The 16,928-nt window shown below is 44.5% G+C and overlaps 1 long non-coding RNA gene across 3 annotated transcripts in view; it reads right to left on the bottom strand.

Moving 5' to 3' along the window:
* LOC147339718 (uncharacterized) overlaps window positions 1-14,992 on the bottom strand; it is a 246,175-nt gene extending 231,183 nt beyond the window's left edge. For 2 of the 3 annotated variants that reach the window (XR_015158977.1, XR_015158978.1), the window contains exons 1-2: window positions 14,685-14,992; window positions 4,183-4,301 (exon numbers count right to left, since the gene is read on the bottom strand). This is a non-coding gene — a long non-coding RNA (uncharacterized LOC147339718). Of the gene's footprint in view, window positions 1-4,182; window positions 4,302-4,521; window positions 4,760-14,684 lie in introns of all 3 variants that reach the window. The other variant, XR_015158979.1, reaches the window with a different exon arrangement.
* Between the last annotated feature and the right edge of the window lie 1,936 nt (window positions 14,993-16,928).

Genomic DNA, 16,928 nt, shown 5'->3' with positions numbered 1-16,928 from the left:
GATCCAGAGATCCAACCTGCATCTCTTGCATCTCCTGCATTGACAGGCAAATTCTTTACCACTAGTGCCACCTGGGAAGCTTTTTTTTTTTTTTTGCTAAGAGGCATGTGGGATCTTTCCTCCCCAACCAGGGATTGAACTGGCACCCCTTGCATTGGAAGCTGGACAAGAGAAAGCACTGCAGTAAAGAGCCCGAGACCCACCCACTAGAGAGAAACCCCTGCTCGCCACAACTAGAGAAAAGTCCATACTGCAACAAAGACCCAGCACAGCCAAGAATAAATAAATGATAAAAATAAAGAATTATTTAATGGAAAGCAAAAAAAATATACTGAGCAGGATAGTTGAGAGATCTATCAGTTACCTGCAAGTTACAAAGAGATACAAAACAGCTCAAAGATAAATAAATAGGCTAAGAGCCAGCAGTCTTTAATGTCAGAGGTGGGGCATGGAGGTGGGCAGGAGAGCTGATGCATACTTTTTCATAGAAGTGCATTTTTTTTATTTCCTCTCAAGATCAGGTGGGAAGCGGGAGGACGGGCCCATGCCTGTTTTTTGATATCTTTGCCCAAACTCGTCTCATTCCTCAAGAGACCCTGCTCTGCGACCCTGCTTCCTGTTCTCCGAAGAAGGCTGTGGCATCCTTGTAATACATTCTGTTCATTTTGTCAAGCATATGTAACAGGATTTCTATTGTTTGCAAAACAAACGTGCCTTTGATAACATTCAAATTATCAGAAGAAAAAAAAAGAAAGAAAAAACACCATTAAAGTTTGCTGATGTGACTCTAACCCTTTGTCTGCCCTTCCTTTTCCAAAATCGTTTTTGTTCAAAGACGTCAGGCAGGGACTTCCCCGGTAGTCCAGTGGCTAAGACTCTGCACTCCCAATGCAGGGGGGAGGGGGGCCCAGGTTAGATTCCTGGTCAGGGAACTCAGATCCCACAGACTTGCAATTAAGACAAAGCACAGCCAAGTAAATAAACAAATATTGTTTTAAAAAAAAAAAAGACCTAGGGTACTCTGGATAGACAGTCAGCAAGGTCTGACTGTGAGGATACTTCCCGAGGACGTTGATGCTGGTGTGTGGTCCAGAAATGCATACAGAAAGATTAACAGTCAAAAGAAGGCAATGGTCTTAGACGATCGTTACTGGAACAAGTGGTTGGGGGTCATGACATCATCGTTACCCAGGAATCCTTTCTTGAAATGCGGAGGGTCTGTTAACACGCAACCAGCATCTCTACTGAGCAACCACAGAGTGAAGCTGAGTAACTATATGTCTGTTCCACCCCACCTGGAGTTCCCATCCTGTTAACTGCATCCCTTATGGGTTCTCTGAAAGTGAAAGTGTTGGTCACTTAGTCATGTCTGATTCTTTTGAGACCCCATGGAGTGTAGCCCGCCAGGCTCCTCAGACCATGGGATTCTCCAGCCAAGAATACTGGAGTGGGTTGCCATGCCCTTCTCCAGGGGATCTTCCTGACCCATGGCTCGAACCTGGGTCTCCTGCACTGCAGGCAGATACGTTACCCTCTGAGCCACCAGGGAAGCCCCTAAGGGCTTCAAACTCTATCTGGCCTCAAACCTTTAGAGATTCTGTCCGGTCCTGTCTGTCCAGTCCCCAGTTGCAGGGTCTGGCCTTCAAGAAGACCCTCAATCCCTTCATGATCACCTCCAAGGACTCAGGCTGCCCTGGGATAGTCCCCTTCAGGCACAACTGTTCCTCAATACTCTGTGTCCACACAGCAGTTCTGCCACAGTTCCCCAGAAATTACCTTGCTTTGTGTTTGTATGACCCCTGCAAACTCCCCTGAGAAAATTCACAAACTGTCATTCAGACTCAACCTTCCTAACAAACTCATCAGCATTGTATGAAAACAAAATATTATTTAAATACACGTTGACCACACTATGCTAACAGACTTCTACACAAGTCCCAGGTAAAACGCTGTTTCTCACCCTACTGCCTTGAAAACACTTCCTTTCTCACATTATGTTTCAAATTTTAAACATCTGTGAATTCCACTTTGCTTTCTAGAGCTCTTAATTTCTTCTTACTAATAATTTATAATCTTTCAAAGAGTGATTTAACTACCTTTTTTCTTTTCTCGTACACAGAGTACATGAAAATTAACGATTAAAATAGATGAAATGGTCTCTTGTTAAGAAAATTATAAATGTTTAAGTCACCTGAATTTTTAAATATTTCCATAATAATAAGGAGCTCAGTAGAGAACGTTCAACACAAAAGTCTCCACTTCTGAGCTACGGTAAAAATTCTGGGACTTCCCTGGTGTCTCAGGGGTAAAGAATCCGCTTGCCAGTGCAGGAGACACAGGTTCAATCCCTGATTTAGGAAGATGTAGGCAACTAAGCCCATGTGTCATCACAACCAAGTCTGTGCTCCAGAGCCCATGAGCTGCAAATTCTGAGCCCAGACGCCCTAGAGCCCTGCTCCGCAACAAGAGAATCCAGAGCAACGAGAAGCCCATGCAGCAAAGAAGACCCAGCACAGCCCAAAATAAATAAACTAAATAATAAATTTGGAAAACATTTGTTCAGTTTCCTAGGCTCAGAGCTGAAAGCTTCTGTGGAGCTCTGCACCAGAGTCACAGGACCAAAAATCTTGGGAAATGACCAAGCCCCATAGCAACAGTTGCCATGAGCCTCCAGATCTAAATCAACCTGTTTCCTGACCCCATATTAGGTAAAATACCCACCCCATTACCCACCGTACAGCATCCTAACCAATCACCTAATGCCACCCATCCTTCCAGTACGAAATTTCTGTCTTGAGGCTATAAAAATTGGCTACTAGCCCATGAAAGGGGTCGGCTCCCCCATGAGCCAGCCTCCTGTTCTAACAACATATCCCACGTTAATAAATTTTACTCTCCTCTCATTCTGCCTCATGTCTGGAAATTCTGTTCCAACCTGCGCACAGACCGTCACAGATTCCAGATAAATACATAGATGTACAGTCCTGGAAATTCTTTCTTTTCCCTGGTTATGAACCATTTCTTTTCAAATAAAATCTTAGTTTCGGGAAGATGAAGACAAACCACAGGCTCACTAGGAATCATTGTAATACTATGGGAGAGAAAAAAGTTCATTTATGGCAAAGAAAACAAGTCTTTCAAATGTTTTCTTACAAGGAAAGAGTTGAATTTTAAACATTTCCTTGTGAATCTGGATCAAAACATGCTTGTTTCCACAACTAGACTGACAATGATGAAAAAAAAAAAGATACTACCTACTATCAGTACATAGTATCGATAGGTGCATATTAGAATGGTTGGAAATATGTATTGAGAAATGGAATGAAAAAGTGTCTGACTCTTGGCAACCCCACGGACTGTAGCCCACCAGGCACCTCTGTCCATGGAATGCTCCAGACAAGAATAGTGGAGTGGGTTGCCATGCCTTCCTCCAGGGAATCAAACCTGGGTCTCCTGCATTGCAGGCGGATTCTTTACTGCCTGAGGCAATGTCAACCTTTCCTCCCGTATCAGTAAACAAAGTTTGTCACGTCACCAGCAATTGCAGCCACCAAAGATGGTGAGCTGGTGCGCCGAAGGAGAACTCGGGAAGTGAAAACTCGGAGGAAGCTCAGAAAGTGGAAACCAGGATATTGGCCCCACGTCAGGTTGCAGGGAAAAGTCAATTCTGACTCCAAGCTGGAACTATTTCTGTGACTTGCTTTTTTTTTTTTTTGCTTTTGTTATTATAATCATACATTACAACCAGCCTCGGAGAATCCTGCCCCTCTGCCTGACTGTTAAGCTAGAGTACTTTTGTTCAGGACCCTGTCTTCCTGTGGATGGCTAGATGAAGGAAGAAATTAACCCACCTCCTCCTGCCTGAGGCTGGCCATTCTAGGAGATATTTGCAAGACTGATGGCCTTTTCGTTTCCTCTGTCCTATAAAAGAATCTGGTATCCAGACCCCAGGAAGATGGTTATTTTGAGACATTAGTCTGCAATCTTCTCAATTTGCTGGCTCCCTGAATAAAGTTCTATTCCTTGCCTCAACACTTCGTTTCTGATTCACTGCCCCGTCATGCAGAGAGCTGAGTGAGCTAGGACTCAGTCATAATAGCTGAAGTGCATATCAAAGGAATGATTTCAGTGAGCCCAGATTTTTGAATCTTCTCATACTCAGAAAAGAGCAAAATTCCTTACCTTGGGGTATCTGGTTCTGCCCTTTGTTGCAAAACTTCTATATAATCCAGCTCCTCCTTTGCTTCCTTGGAGCAGTTCTCTCAGGGTGACTTGAGATGCTGCCTCCCAGGCTTGAAGTCCTAAAAAGTTCCCACCAAATAAAACAAGTGTCATCTTTTAGGTGGCACATATTTTTTTTCAGTCAACAGTATCAACAATGTCAAGTGTGCATGCCCAGCTATGCAACAAATCCATCCTAGGGAGGTAGATAGACAAAGGTTCAAACAGATGTGCAAACATCCTCATCACGGTTTTGATTAAACAGAAAACACAAAGTTCAGAAACATTCTAAATATTCACCAATTTCTCGTTGTTCGGTCACTAAGTCGTGTCCGACTCTGCGACACCAGAGACTGCAGCACACTAGGCTTCCCTGTCCTTCACTTTCTCCTGGAGTTGCTCAAACTCATGTCCATCGAGTCAGTGATGCCATCCAACCATTTCCTGCTCAGCTGCCCCCTTCTCCTCCTGCCTTCAATCTTTCCCAGCATCAGGGTCTTCCCAATAAGTCAGCACTTCGCATCATCAATAGGTCTGGCTAAACAAATGATAATACAGTTTATACAATTAAATACTACTAATCTACTTAAAACAGTAAGAGACAGGATGAACAGATAGATAGATGGATAGATAAAAAGAAAGGAGGGAGGGAAGAAGGAAAGAATAAATCATCATTGATCTTATCATCAATGATCCTATCATCCTTGATCTCTTCTCGTAGGCTAAGAAAAGCAAATTCAAGTTTTATATTTATTAGCACTGACCTTGATCATGGCACAAATCATGAGCTACGTTTTTTAATGCCAGGATCAGCTCATTTCTACACTAATAACTGTCATCAGGACTCGGAGTTATGACGTATCTATTATCCCTGAGAAACTCAAGGAAAAGGAAGATTACTGTAGGTCCTTGGGGTCATCTGTATCTGATTCATCATCTGATAATGACACAGGTTTTTCATTTAACTAACAGGTGGATAGGCTCTTGATGCAGGAGAAGATGTATCAAGACACACCATGCCCTTTCGTCTCTCACACCTGGCTTGGGTCCAGCTCAGCAAATTTGTATTCCACGTAACCCAAGCGACAAGCCTAAAGAGAAGAGCATCAGAGAAAACGCTCTCATCTCCTGGAACAAGGACCTGTGACTGTTGGTCTGTGTTTCCATTTTATAAGCGATCCTACACAAGATGTAGAAGTTATAAACATGGGCCATTTGCCTGCCTGACGTTCCTGGAAATATCTTACTCCAAATTCTCTCCAGAGTGATATTTTTCCCCCTCTCTTTTCTTTCACTGAACAGATGGATAGAAACATGAATTTTATCCTATAATGTCAAATTATGTTTGCCCAACATTTGTGAAACTTGCTGCCTGGGAAACTTGACCAGAAAATTTTGGAGTAAAACCAGACATGTGACAACAGAACAAAATGGGCATCTCTCATTCTGCAATTCACACTTATAAACAAATTATTATGCATTAAACTAAAACTGCCCAGGATCAAATTTAAAAAAAAAAAAGTGGAGATGTCTTATCTACAGAATCCTCTGCTCTCTTCCAGGATTCCTAATTTAGAGGAAGTACAAGCAATAAAAACACCCAAATCAGAAATTATTAGCTCTGTTATCACAGTAAAAGTTCTCTAAGATGACCCCGAGTTAATAAACTTCTCAGACTAATCAACAGAGCCCATTCCTTCTGTAAAACATTCTGACTAACTTCTTAACACACTAAACCCTTATGGTAGCAAACAGCCTAGACTCTGGGCTATGTAAATATATAAATATGTATTTGAATATAAACACACAGACATATACACATATTTGTGATTTATTTATTCACTTTTACACTTATATATTGTTTTATGGGCTTCCCAGGTGGCCCTAGTGGTCAAGAAGCCAACAGGCCAGTGTAGGAGACATAAAAGACGGAGGATTGATCCCTGGGTGGGGAAGATGCCCTAGAGAAGGAAATGGCAACCCATTCTAGTTGTCTGGGAAATTCCATGGACAGAGGAGCCTGACGAGCTACAGTTCTTGGGTTTGCAAAGAGTCGGACGTGACTGAGTGTCTGAGCACACAGACACACACACACACACGTCGCTTTACATGTTATATAGTGTGTGGTATTAGTCGCTTAGTCGTGTCCAACTCTTTGTGACCCCATGGACTTTAGCCCACCAGGCTCCTCTGTCCATAGGATTCTCCAGGCAAGAATACTGGAGTGGGTTGCCATTCCCTTCTCTTACATGTTCTATATAAATACATAAACAGTTTATAAATAATTATATATATATATATAAGTTTGATGAACCCAAGCTTCCTTTTTCAGATTCTAGATACCATTCCAGGATTATTCCCAGCAATCTCTCCAGAGCAATATTCCTATCCTCCATGGCCTAGTGCACTCCCTATTGGTACAGAAGAGTGGTGGAAACTCATTTCCCACCCCCCTTGTCCACACTAACCTAGTCTTACACCTAGTGATCAATCCCATTGCCCTTAGCACACTGGAAAGAGAAACTGGATCACTTCCCTATAGAGGCAACATGACAAATTACGGATTTCCTGGAAATGTGTTTATATTAAACTTCTTTTCCTTTTTAGCATGAAATCAATATATTATGTATCTCTATAAAGTTAAATATACTGTTTGAAGTATGCACACATTTGTTATACGATTCCCCATTTTAACCGACTATTGATTAACTGAATGATTATAAGTCTTGATCTCTTTAAATAAGAAATGAGCGAATGCATGAGAACCCTTCAGAAAATGTGGTAAGAACTACTTTGACTTTGTTTACACACTCCTGCTGGTCCATTAACTATAACAAAAATCCCAGATTTCTAGTAAAAGTGAAAGTGAAAGTTGCTCAGTCTTGTCTGACTCTTTGCGACCCCATGGACTGTACAGTCCATGGAATTCTCCAAGCCAGAATCCTGGAGTGGGTAGCCATTCCCTTCTCCAGGGGATCTTCCCAACCCAGGTGTCCCACACTGCAAGTGGATTCTTTCCCAGCTGAGCCACAAGGGAAGCCCAAGAATACTGGAGTGGGTAGCCTATCCCTTCTCCAGCGGATCTTCCTGACCCAGGAATCAAACTGGGGTACCTTTCTAGTAAAGGTCAGATTAAAGACCAGTGGGTGTCCTACCAATCCCCGATTGAGTTTCAGATGGCTGTGTCCTCCCACCAAACCTAAAGTACAAAGAATATGCAGCCTGTGTGCGCCCCACAAAGAGAGGGTGTGAATATGGTGGTGCAGGTTCCCAAACTCGAACACACTGATCCTGCCCCAGAAGCAGGCAGCTCCCCCATGGGAAGTGTTAGGAAATAAGGCAGGTGCAGGGGAATGCGGTGTGGAAGGGGGACACCGAAATGTCTGTTCCTCAATGGAGACAGGGCTTCCCCAATGGCTCAGTTCGCTTGCCGTGTAGGAGACACAGGAGACGCGAGTTCAATCTCTGAGTCGGGAAGGTCCCCTGGAGAAGGCAAATGGCAATCCACTCCAGTATTCGTGCCTGGAGGATGCCAGGGACAGAGGAGCCTGGTGGGCTACAGTCCACGGGGTCACAGAGCGTCAGACACGACTGAAAGACTGGGCAACACGCAATGGGGATGGGCAGACGGTCACATTTCTACACGCTACTCAGTGGCTGAACCCTGAGTGTATCAGGTACGGTAGGAAACACTATTGAGATAGCCACATGGATACGCCTGGAGATTATCATACTAATCAGTCAGAGAGAGAAAGTCAGAGAGAGAAAATTCCATATGACACCACTTTCACGTGGAATCTAAAATATGGCACAACAGAACCTATCTAGGAAACTGAAAGAGACTCACAGACATAGAGGACAGATGCATGGTTACCAGAGAAGAGACAGGGAGAGAGAAACGAGGAGGCTGGGGTTGCTGCTGCTACTGCTGCTAAGTCGCTTCAGTCGTGTCCGACTCTGTGCGACCCCATAGACGGCAGCCCACCAGGCTCCCCCGTCCTTGGGATTCTCCAGGCAAGAACACTGCACTGGGTTGCCATTTCCTTCTCCAATGCATGAAAGTGAAAAGGGAAAGCGAAGTCGCTCAGTCGTGTCCGACTCTTCGCAACCCCACGGACTGCAGCCCACCAGGCTCCTCCGTCCATGGGATTTTCCAGGCAAGAGTACTGGAGCGGGGTGCCACTGCCTTCTCCTGAGGCTGGGGTTAACAGATACTATATATAAAATAGGGAACCGACATGGAACTGCTATATAGCACAGGGGGCTATATCCAGTATTCTAGAATAATGTACAAATGAAAAGAACCTGAAAAAGAATAGATATATATGCATGACTGAATCACTTTGCTGTAATACCTGAAACAAACACAATATTGTAAATCAACTATACTTCAACTTTTTAAAAAAACCCTATTAAATAAATCAGAGTATTTGTAATGAACTATAAATGCCATCAAATTTTGGAAGAAAGTGAAGTGTTTAGCTATGAACCAAGAAGTTTTAAACAACTTCCCCCCGCCAAATAACATTTCACATTTTTTTTCCTCTAAGTCAAAGAATTTGCATTCTTGCATGAAAAATCAATATACTAGATATCAGATGTCTCAAGAAATAGTCAGAGACTTCCCTGGTGAGCTAATGGTTAAGACTCCTCACTGCCGGTCTGCCCCGGTGGTCCAGTGGTTAAGAATGCACCTGCCAAAGCAGGAACACGAGTTTGATCCCTGCTCCGGGGAGATTCCACATGTCTTGGGGCCACTAAGCCACAACGTCTGCGCCCAGATGACCTAGAGCCAGTGCTTTGGAACAGCAGCTGCTGCTGCTGCTGCTAAGTCGCTTCAGTCGTGTCCATGACTTAGCAGCAGCAGCAGCTGTGGTTGCAAAGCACTGGATCTAGGTCATCTGGAGGAAGACACCGCAATGAGAAGCCCTTCAACCACAAGTGGAGAAAACCCACACACAGTAACCAAGACCCAGCTCACCCTAAATAAAGACTCCCCACTTCCTATGTAGGGGGCACGGGTTTGATACCAGGTTGGTAAAGTCAGATCCTCCATGTTGCATGGTGCAGCCAAAAAAAAGAAAGAGTAGTATTTCAATCAGGCTGTATGCCCCCTTAAACTTGAAAGTATTGATGAATACATTGAGAAGTGTCATTGCCATATTATTTCTGAGTCAATCTGATGCTGCTGCAGTTCAAACTATTCAATGGATTAATTCAACGAACACAAGCTCTCTTTGCCAGACTACAGGCACCACTCCAGAATGGATTACTCTCCTCGATCTACCCAGAAAAATATTCCTGGTATGTCCGTGGTCTATTATCTTGAGGGGGTGGAAAAGTGAAGGCCAGAGAAGGGGACGACAGAGGATGAGACGGTTGGATTGCTTCACTGACTCAATGGACAGGAGTTTGAGTAAACTCCAAGAGTTGGTGATGGACAGGGAGGCCTGGCGTGCTGCAGTCCATGGGGTCGCAGAGTCAGACACAACTGAGCGACTAAGCTGAACTGAACTGAAGAGGGACAGAAAACTCATTCGTTTTCACCCTTGTCCACACGGATGTAACCTTTGTTGTTGTTTAATACTCAGTCCTGTCCAACTCTTTGTCAGAACCTGCCTGTCCCCTCTGTCCATGGGATTTCCCAGGCAAGAATACTGGGGTGGGTTGCCATTTCGTGTTCCAGGGCATTGTCCCAAACCAGGAATTGAAGCCACTGCAGGTGAATATTTACCACTGAGTCCCTGGGAAGCCCCCTAACCGAACCTTAGACCCATCAATAAATTCCATTCCCCCTAGCACACCGGATAGACAAATTCAATCACTTTCCTATCAGTGCAACACAACAGATTTAGGAGTTTCTAAAATTATCATGTTTGTATTAAATACAGCTTCTCTTTTTTTCTATTTAGCATGAGACCAATAAGTTGGCTACATACAAAGCTGTGTGGAGTGGGGCAAAATAATCCACCTCAGTAACTCCAGACAGAAGCCTGGAATCTTAAGATTCAGTTAAGCTCTTTACCTGTAGATGGCACGCACTGCTTGATTTGGAAAAGCCATTTCAGCTTGTCTATTTCTCCCTCTTTGCTGGGGTGGGGGTGATGAATAGGAAAGCACTCCCCACTTAGAAGCGGAAATAACTGACCGAAGCAATGTATCTCTGTGTTCTGTGACTGTCAAGGGGTCAGGAAACTTACCACCTTTGTGGGATCCTTGTGGAAAGTGCGTTTGCTCTCTGATTAGAGGACCCAAGGTTACCGCTGCTACCAGCAGCCTTGCTCCTAAGATTCCATTGTTCCCCAGAGCAAATTACAACACAGACAATGGGGTTTCAGCTGTTTGTGTGTGCAGTTTTATCTTGCCGGGCAATGGGCTTATCTGTTCGTTAACAGGAACGTGTGCACCTGCCAATGTGGGAGACGCAGGAGACACGGGATTGATCCCGGGGTCAGGAAGATCCCCTGGAGGAGGGCATGGCAACCCACTCCAGGATTCTCGCCTGGAGAATCCCATGGACACAGGAGCCTGGAGGGCTACAGTCCATGGATTCGCAAAGAGTCAGACACGACTGAGCATGCACACAAAGAAGAAATTGGCAAGGAAAGAAGAAATGTTTTTTTCACCTGAATCGAAAACTAAATTATATATATATTTTTTTTGTTTGTTTGTTTGTTTTTAAATATTTCATGTGTGTGGGTACTCAGTCACTTAGTCGTGTCCAACTCTTTGTGACCCCACGGACTGTAGCCCACCAGGCTCCTCCGTCCATGGGATTCTCCAGGCAAGACTACTGGAGTGGGTTGCCATTTTCTCCTCCAGGGGATCTTCCTGACCCAGAGACTGAACTTGCATCTCCTGTGTCTCCTGCCTTGGCAGGCAGATTCTTTACCACTAGTGCCACCTGGGAAGCATTTAAACAAAAATAATCTATGTTGACCATAAATAATATTTTTTATGTATTTTGAGAAATAATTTGTAAATATATTTATAAAAATGTCTTTTATGTTAATCAAAATGGTTTACGGCTTCCCTGCTGGCTCAGCTGGTAAAGAATCCGCCTGCAATGTGGCAGACCTGGGTTCAGTCCCTGGGATGGGAAGAGGCCCCAGAGAAGGGAATGGCTACCCACTCCAGTGTTACGGCCAAAGAGTCAGGCACGACTGAGCGACTTTCACAAAACGAGTTTAAAAGATGATTTAAAAGACAAAGTGTCGGTTGTGTTTCTCGAACATATGCACGCTCCCACGCATGGCTTTGGGGATCTTTGATAAAATGGCCCCATCTGTGGACTTCCCTGGTGGCTCAGCAGTTAAGAATCCATCTGCCAATGCAGAGGACACGAGTCTGATCCTTGGTCCTGGTTCAGGAAGATTTCACATGCCGCGGAGCAACTGAGCCCATGTACCACAACTACTGAAGCCTGTGTGCTCTCGAGCCCAGGAACTGCAACAAACAGCGGCCCCCATTAACCACAACCAGCAAAAGCTCTCAAGCAGCAAGACCCAGTGCAATCAAAAATAAATCAGTGCATAAAAACATCTCCTTCTTCCACTTTGAGCCCCACCTACCACTTCCCTCTGCTACTCCTGCTAAACCACTCTGGCCAGTAAACAGACAGGTAACTAAAATATTACCGTCCAGGCTCTTCTGTCCATGGGATTCTCCAGGCAAGAATACTGGAGTGGGTAGCCATTTCCTTCTCCGGGGGATCTTCCTGACCCAGGGATCGAACCCTGGTCTCCTGCATTGCAGGTAGATTCTTTACTGTCTGAGCCACCAGGGAAGCCCCAACTGAAATATGCATCCGACCGTTATAACTCTGCGATTGGCATTCTCTATTCTCTCTGAATAGAATACTCGTACCAACCCAACAGATTACTGTTGGATCCAATCTACTCTGGTTGACCAGATGTCCCTGGAAATAATGCCTCCTAGCAGGCAGTGATTGTATGTTATTTCATAGAGGAATCGTCAACTCCCATGCATCTTTGCTTCATCAAATTACAGATTGATCACCGAGATATTCCTCAAACTCCAAGCTCACAGTCCCACCCCATTGATTTAAGCCTTCAGGCAGCACTTTTTACAGCCCCAGAGTTCAGCAAAATGCCTCGAGGTCAACGTCATAAACTAGGAGGGTAAGACAGAGCTACTTGTTTTTTAGTTGCTAAGACGACCTTGACTCTTTGCAACCGCATGGACTGTAGCCCGCCAGGCTTCTTTTTACAAGGGATTTCTCAAGCAAGAATACTGGAGTGGGTTGCCATTTCCTTCTCCAGGGGATCTTCCCAACCCAGGGATCGAACCCACGTCTCCTGTCTTGCAGGCAGATTCTCTACCACTGCGCCACCAGGGAAGAACCAAAACTATAGCTTCTTCAAATCCCAATCCTGGGACCTTCCCTGGTGGTCCAGTAGCTAGGACTCTGTGCTCCCAATACAGGGGGCCAGGGTTCGATCCCTAGTCCGGGAACTAGAGACAACCTTCTGCAGCTAAGAGTTTGCATGCCACAAATAAAAGACCCCACATACTGCAGCCAGACTCGGTGCAGCCAAATAAATTAAAAACAGTCCAATCCAGGATTTCCCAACCGTTGCGCTTTCCAACCCCTTGATATCTGGGGCTGGACAATTCTTTGACATGGGGTCTGGTCGTGGGCACTGCAGGGTATTTAGCAACACCCCTGACCTCTACCCACTGGATGACCATACCACCACCTCTCTCCAACTGTCACAACCAAACACGTCTTCAGACCTTGCCAAAGAGCAGCCCTAGAAGACCTGTGCGCTTCACGTCTTCTGAACATTCACAGACAACAATAAGTTGGCAAAGGCTCTGAAAAATCCTATGACAAAGAAAGAAGTCAGATCAACTGTATTCTCCTGTGGATTTAGACGTCTGCCTATCTCACAAACTGTGCTGCTGGAGAAGACTCTTGAGAGTCCCTCGGACTGCAAGGAAATCCAACCTAAACGAAATCAACTCTGACTATTCATTGGAAGGACTGATGCTGAAGCTGAAGCTCAAGCTCCACTACCTTGGCCACCCGATGTGAAGACCTGACTCGTTGGAAAAGACCCTGATGCTGGGAAAGACTGAAGGCAAAAGGAGACGAGAGCGGCAGAGGATGAGATGGTTAGACAGCACCACTGACTCAATGGACATGAATTAGAGCAAACTCCAGGAGACAGTGGAGGATAGAAGAGCCTGGCGTGCTGCAGTCCATGGGGTTGCAAAGAGTGGGACACGACTTATCAACTGAAAAACAACAAACCTCACAAAGCTAACCTTGAAAAGAAGAACATTAGAGAGCCACTGTTCTATGAAATCTTCTTATTAACCCTACTTTAAGGACATGAGGCAAGCACCTGACCTAATTGAGGCACTTGTGAAAATATATCCCATAATCAAATGTCTATTTAAAACCCTTCAATTATTTGCTTATGAATATGAATGGCCACCTAATAGACACAGGTGTAATGGAGATTGGCACTCTAAAATTACTTCAATTAACCTAGGACTTATTATTTGCCGGTATATTTGTCTGGAAATAAAATGTTCTGGTAATATACAGTGTTCCAAATGGAGCTCCTGTGTGTCGGTGATGTACTATTTGTTCAGTTATTTACCAAATTCATTTCAGTTCAGTTCAGTCTCGTCTGACTCTTTGCAACCCCATGGACGGCAGCACACACGGCTTCCCTGTCCATCACCAACTCCCGGAGTCTCAAAGTCATGTCCATCGAGTCCGTGATGCCATCCAACCATCTCATCCTCTGTCGTCCCCTTCTCCTCTTGACTTCAGTCTTTCCCAGCATCAGGGTTACTACTTGATAATTTTTATAGGTGAAATATTGAAAAGAGCATGAGCTTTAAAGCTAGCTTTGTATCCAACGCATAAAACATCCCTCATAAACACAGCTGTGTTAGAAAAATTATGTAAGCCTTTTGAAATAACAATGTTACGATTTAATAACGCAGAGAATTGTTGTGGGGCTTCCCCTTGTGGCTCAGCTGGTAAAGAATCCACCTGCAATGCTGGAGACCTGGGTTCGATCCCTGGGTTGGAAAGAATTTTTGTGCAATTATGGACACCAATTCCAATGTGTGTGGGGTGTTCCCACAGTTATCAAGTAATTCTCGGACACAGGCTGGATGTCCTACAACTCAACTCAATTCTGACACTACCTGGAGATACAGTCAGATTCACAGGTTAAAGGCTCAGTCCTACAAGACTGAAGCAATTTAACACACACAGACACACACACACACACAGACACACACACACATCTACAAGACTGCCCCAAGCTCCGTAAACTTTAGAAGCCAATTGTAAGTCCAGAGTTTCACCGGTGATTCTGACCAATATTCTCCGTATCAGAATTTCCCACAAACCCCACCCCAGGTGTGATTAATTTCCTGGAGCGGCTCAAAGAATTCAAGAGAAAACTTTTACTTACTAGATCACTGGCGCATTACGAAAGATACAACTCCGGAACAGCCAGCTGGGAGAGGTACACAGGGCAGCGTCTGAGAGGAGAGGACTCTTTGCAGGCTGCCACTGTCCCTAATTGTCCACATGGTCACCTACCCGGAAATGCACCCATCCCCTGATTTTTTTCTTTTCTTTTTTTTCTTTCCTGGAGGCTTCATTATGTAGGCATGATTGACAAGACCATTGACCACTGGGGATTAAGTCAACCTCCCGCCCCCTCGCCCCTCCTCGGAGGTCAGGAGGGGGATGGGACTGAAAGTTCAGACCCTTGGCTCATCTGGGTCGGTTCCCATGGCAACCAGCCCCCAGCCCCAGGTGCATTGCAAAAGTTACCCCCATTAACATGAAAACACCTGGAGGGCTCTCCTCAGTTAGGAAATTCCAAGGGTCTTAGGAGCTCTGTGGCAGGAATCGACAGCCAAAGACCAGGCATATATATCATTTTATAAATCCCAATATTAAAACCTGCTTCTGGGGTGATATGTAAATTTCTCTTTCACCATGAAGATGGTCAATAAGTGTTGATTTCTGTTCAAGACTCAATCTGACCACCTGCTGACTGGGGAGAGTGAATTCTATCCTGAGATCTTTTTTTTTTTTTTTTTTTACAAGTTTGTCGATTTTAAAAGCAGACACTTTTGGGGGGTTGGGGGGCATGAGATGAATCGGGAGATTGGGATTGACATATATACACGGCTGTGTGTAAATCAGATAACTAATGAGAGCCTACTGCATAGCACCAGGGTCTCTACTCCTTCCAGGGGGCCTCCAGATGGCCCTCGTGGCAGAGAACCTGCCTGCCAATGCAGGAGATGGAAGAGACACAGGTTCCTCCCTGGGTTGTGAAGATCCGCTGGAGGAGAGCATGGCAACCCGCTCCAGTATTCTTGCTTGGAGGATTCCATGGACAGAGGAGCCTGGTGGGCTACAGTTCATGGGAGTGTAAAGAGTCAGACACGACTGAAGCAACTTAGCGTGCATACATGCCCTCTACTCAACAGTCTGTGATGGCCTAAATGGGAAGGAAATCTAAAAAACAGTGGATATTTGTATACATGGGGCTGATTCCCTTTGCTGTACAGTAGGAACTCATACAACATCCTAAAGCAACTATACGCTAAGAAAAAAATATTAAAATAAAAACACAGATTTTTATTAGAAAAGGTATTCTTGCAAGTTTTGGGGCTTCCCTTGTAGCTCAGTCGGTAAAGAATCTGCCTGCAATGCAGGAGACCTGGGTTCGATTCCTGGGTCGGGACGATCCCCTGAAGAAGGAAATGGCAACCCACTCCAGTATTCTTGCCTGGAGAATCCCAAGGTCAGAGGAGCCCAGTGGCTGCCAGTCCATAGGTTCGCAAAGAGTCAGACATGACTGAACTGACACACGCATGCAAAGAAGAGACTAGGCAATAAAACATGCTGTCTTTCTCAAAATCAATTCTGACCTTTTATACTTTCCCAGGATATTGAAAAAAGCAGTTGAGGAAGGAAGGAGCTGCTGAAGGTCCTGAAACTTGCCCGTGACCTCATGCAGGGGTCAGCAAACTTTACCTATAAAGGGGGAGATGGCAATAATTTAGTCTTAGTGGATCATAAGGTCTTTGTTACGACTACATATCTCTGATGTGGTGTACAAAAGTGAGCAGAGATGATACATCAAAGAAAGAGTATGCCAATAAAATTTTATTTACAAAAGCCCGCGGTGGACAGGATTCAGTCCCTGAGTTGTTATTTTCCACTTTTACTGCCCTGCAGTGCCAAATGCTGATAAGAAATGAATGAATAGGTAATAAATCTGCAGAAATGCAATAGAACTTGTATCTAATTGCTAGACCCGTTTCAGTTTTGCAATAATACTAATAATTGATTATAAAAGAGCACCAAGGTAAAAATCCATCTGGGGAAATGACTGAATAATCAACTGTTAAAAGTTTTTATCGGGGAAAATACCGGGCTTCTGAATTCTTTTCAAAGTGAAACATTATCATTGCTTTTGGAGCTCGTTTCACAGAATATTATTATCTTCTGGGTCAACCTGTCTGGTGGAATATTGATTACATTATAATCAGCACAATGTTCTTATTCAGCATTTTTCTGGCAATACAGTAGACCTGGGTTCGATCCCTGGGTCGGGAGAATCCCCTGGAAGAGGAAATGGTGACCCACTCAAGTATTCTCACCTGGAGAACCCCATGGTCAGAGGAGCCTG

The sequence above is a fragment of the Bos grunniens genome, chromosome X, assembly GCF_055505025.1.
Source record: "Bos grunniens cultivar Pamir isolate PY7600 chromosome X, Bosgru_T2T1.0, whole genome shotgun sequence".
Taxonomy (NCBI): Eukaryota; Metazoa; Chordata; class Mammalia; order Artiodactyla; family Bovidae; genus Bos; species Bos grunniens.
The sequence above is the reverse complement of the archived record's forward strand: the minus strand, read 5'-3'. Positions and strand labels throughout refer to the sequence as shown.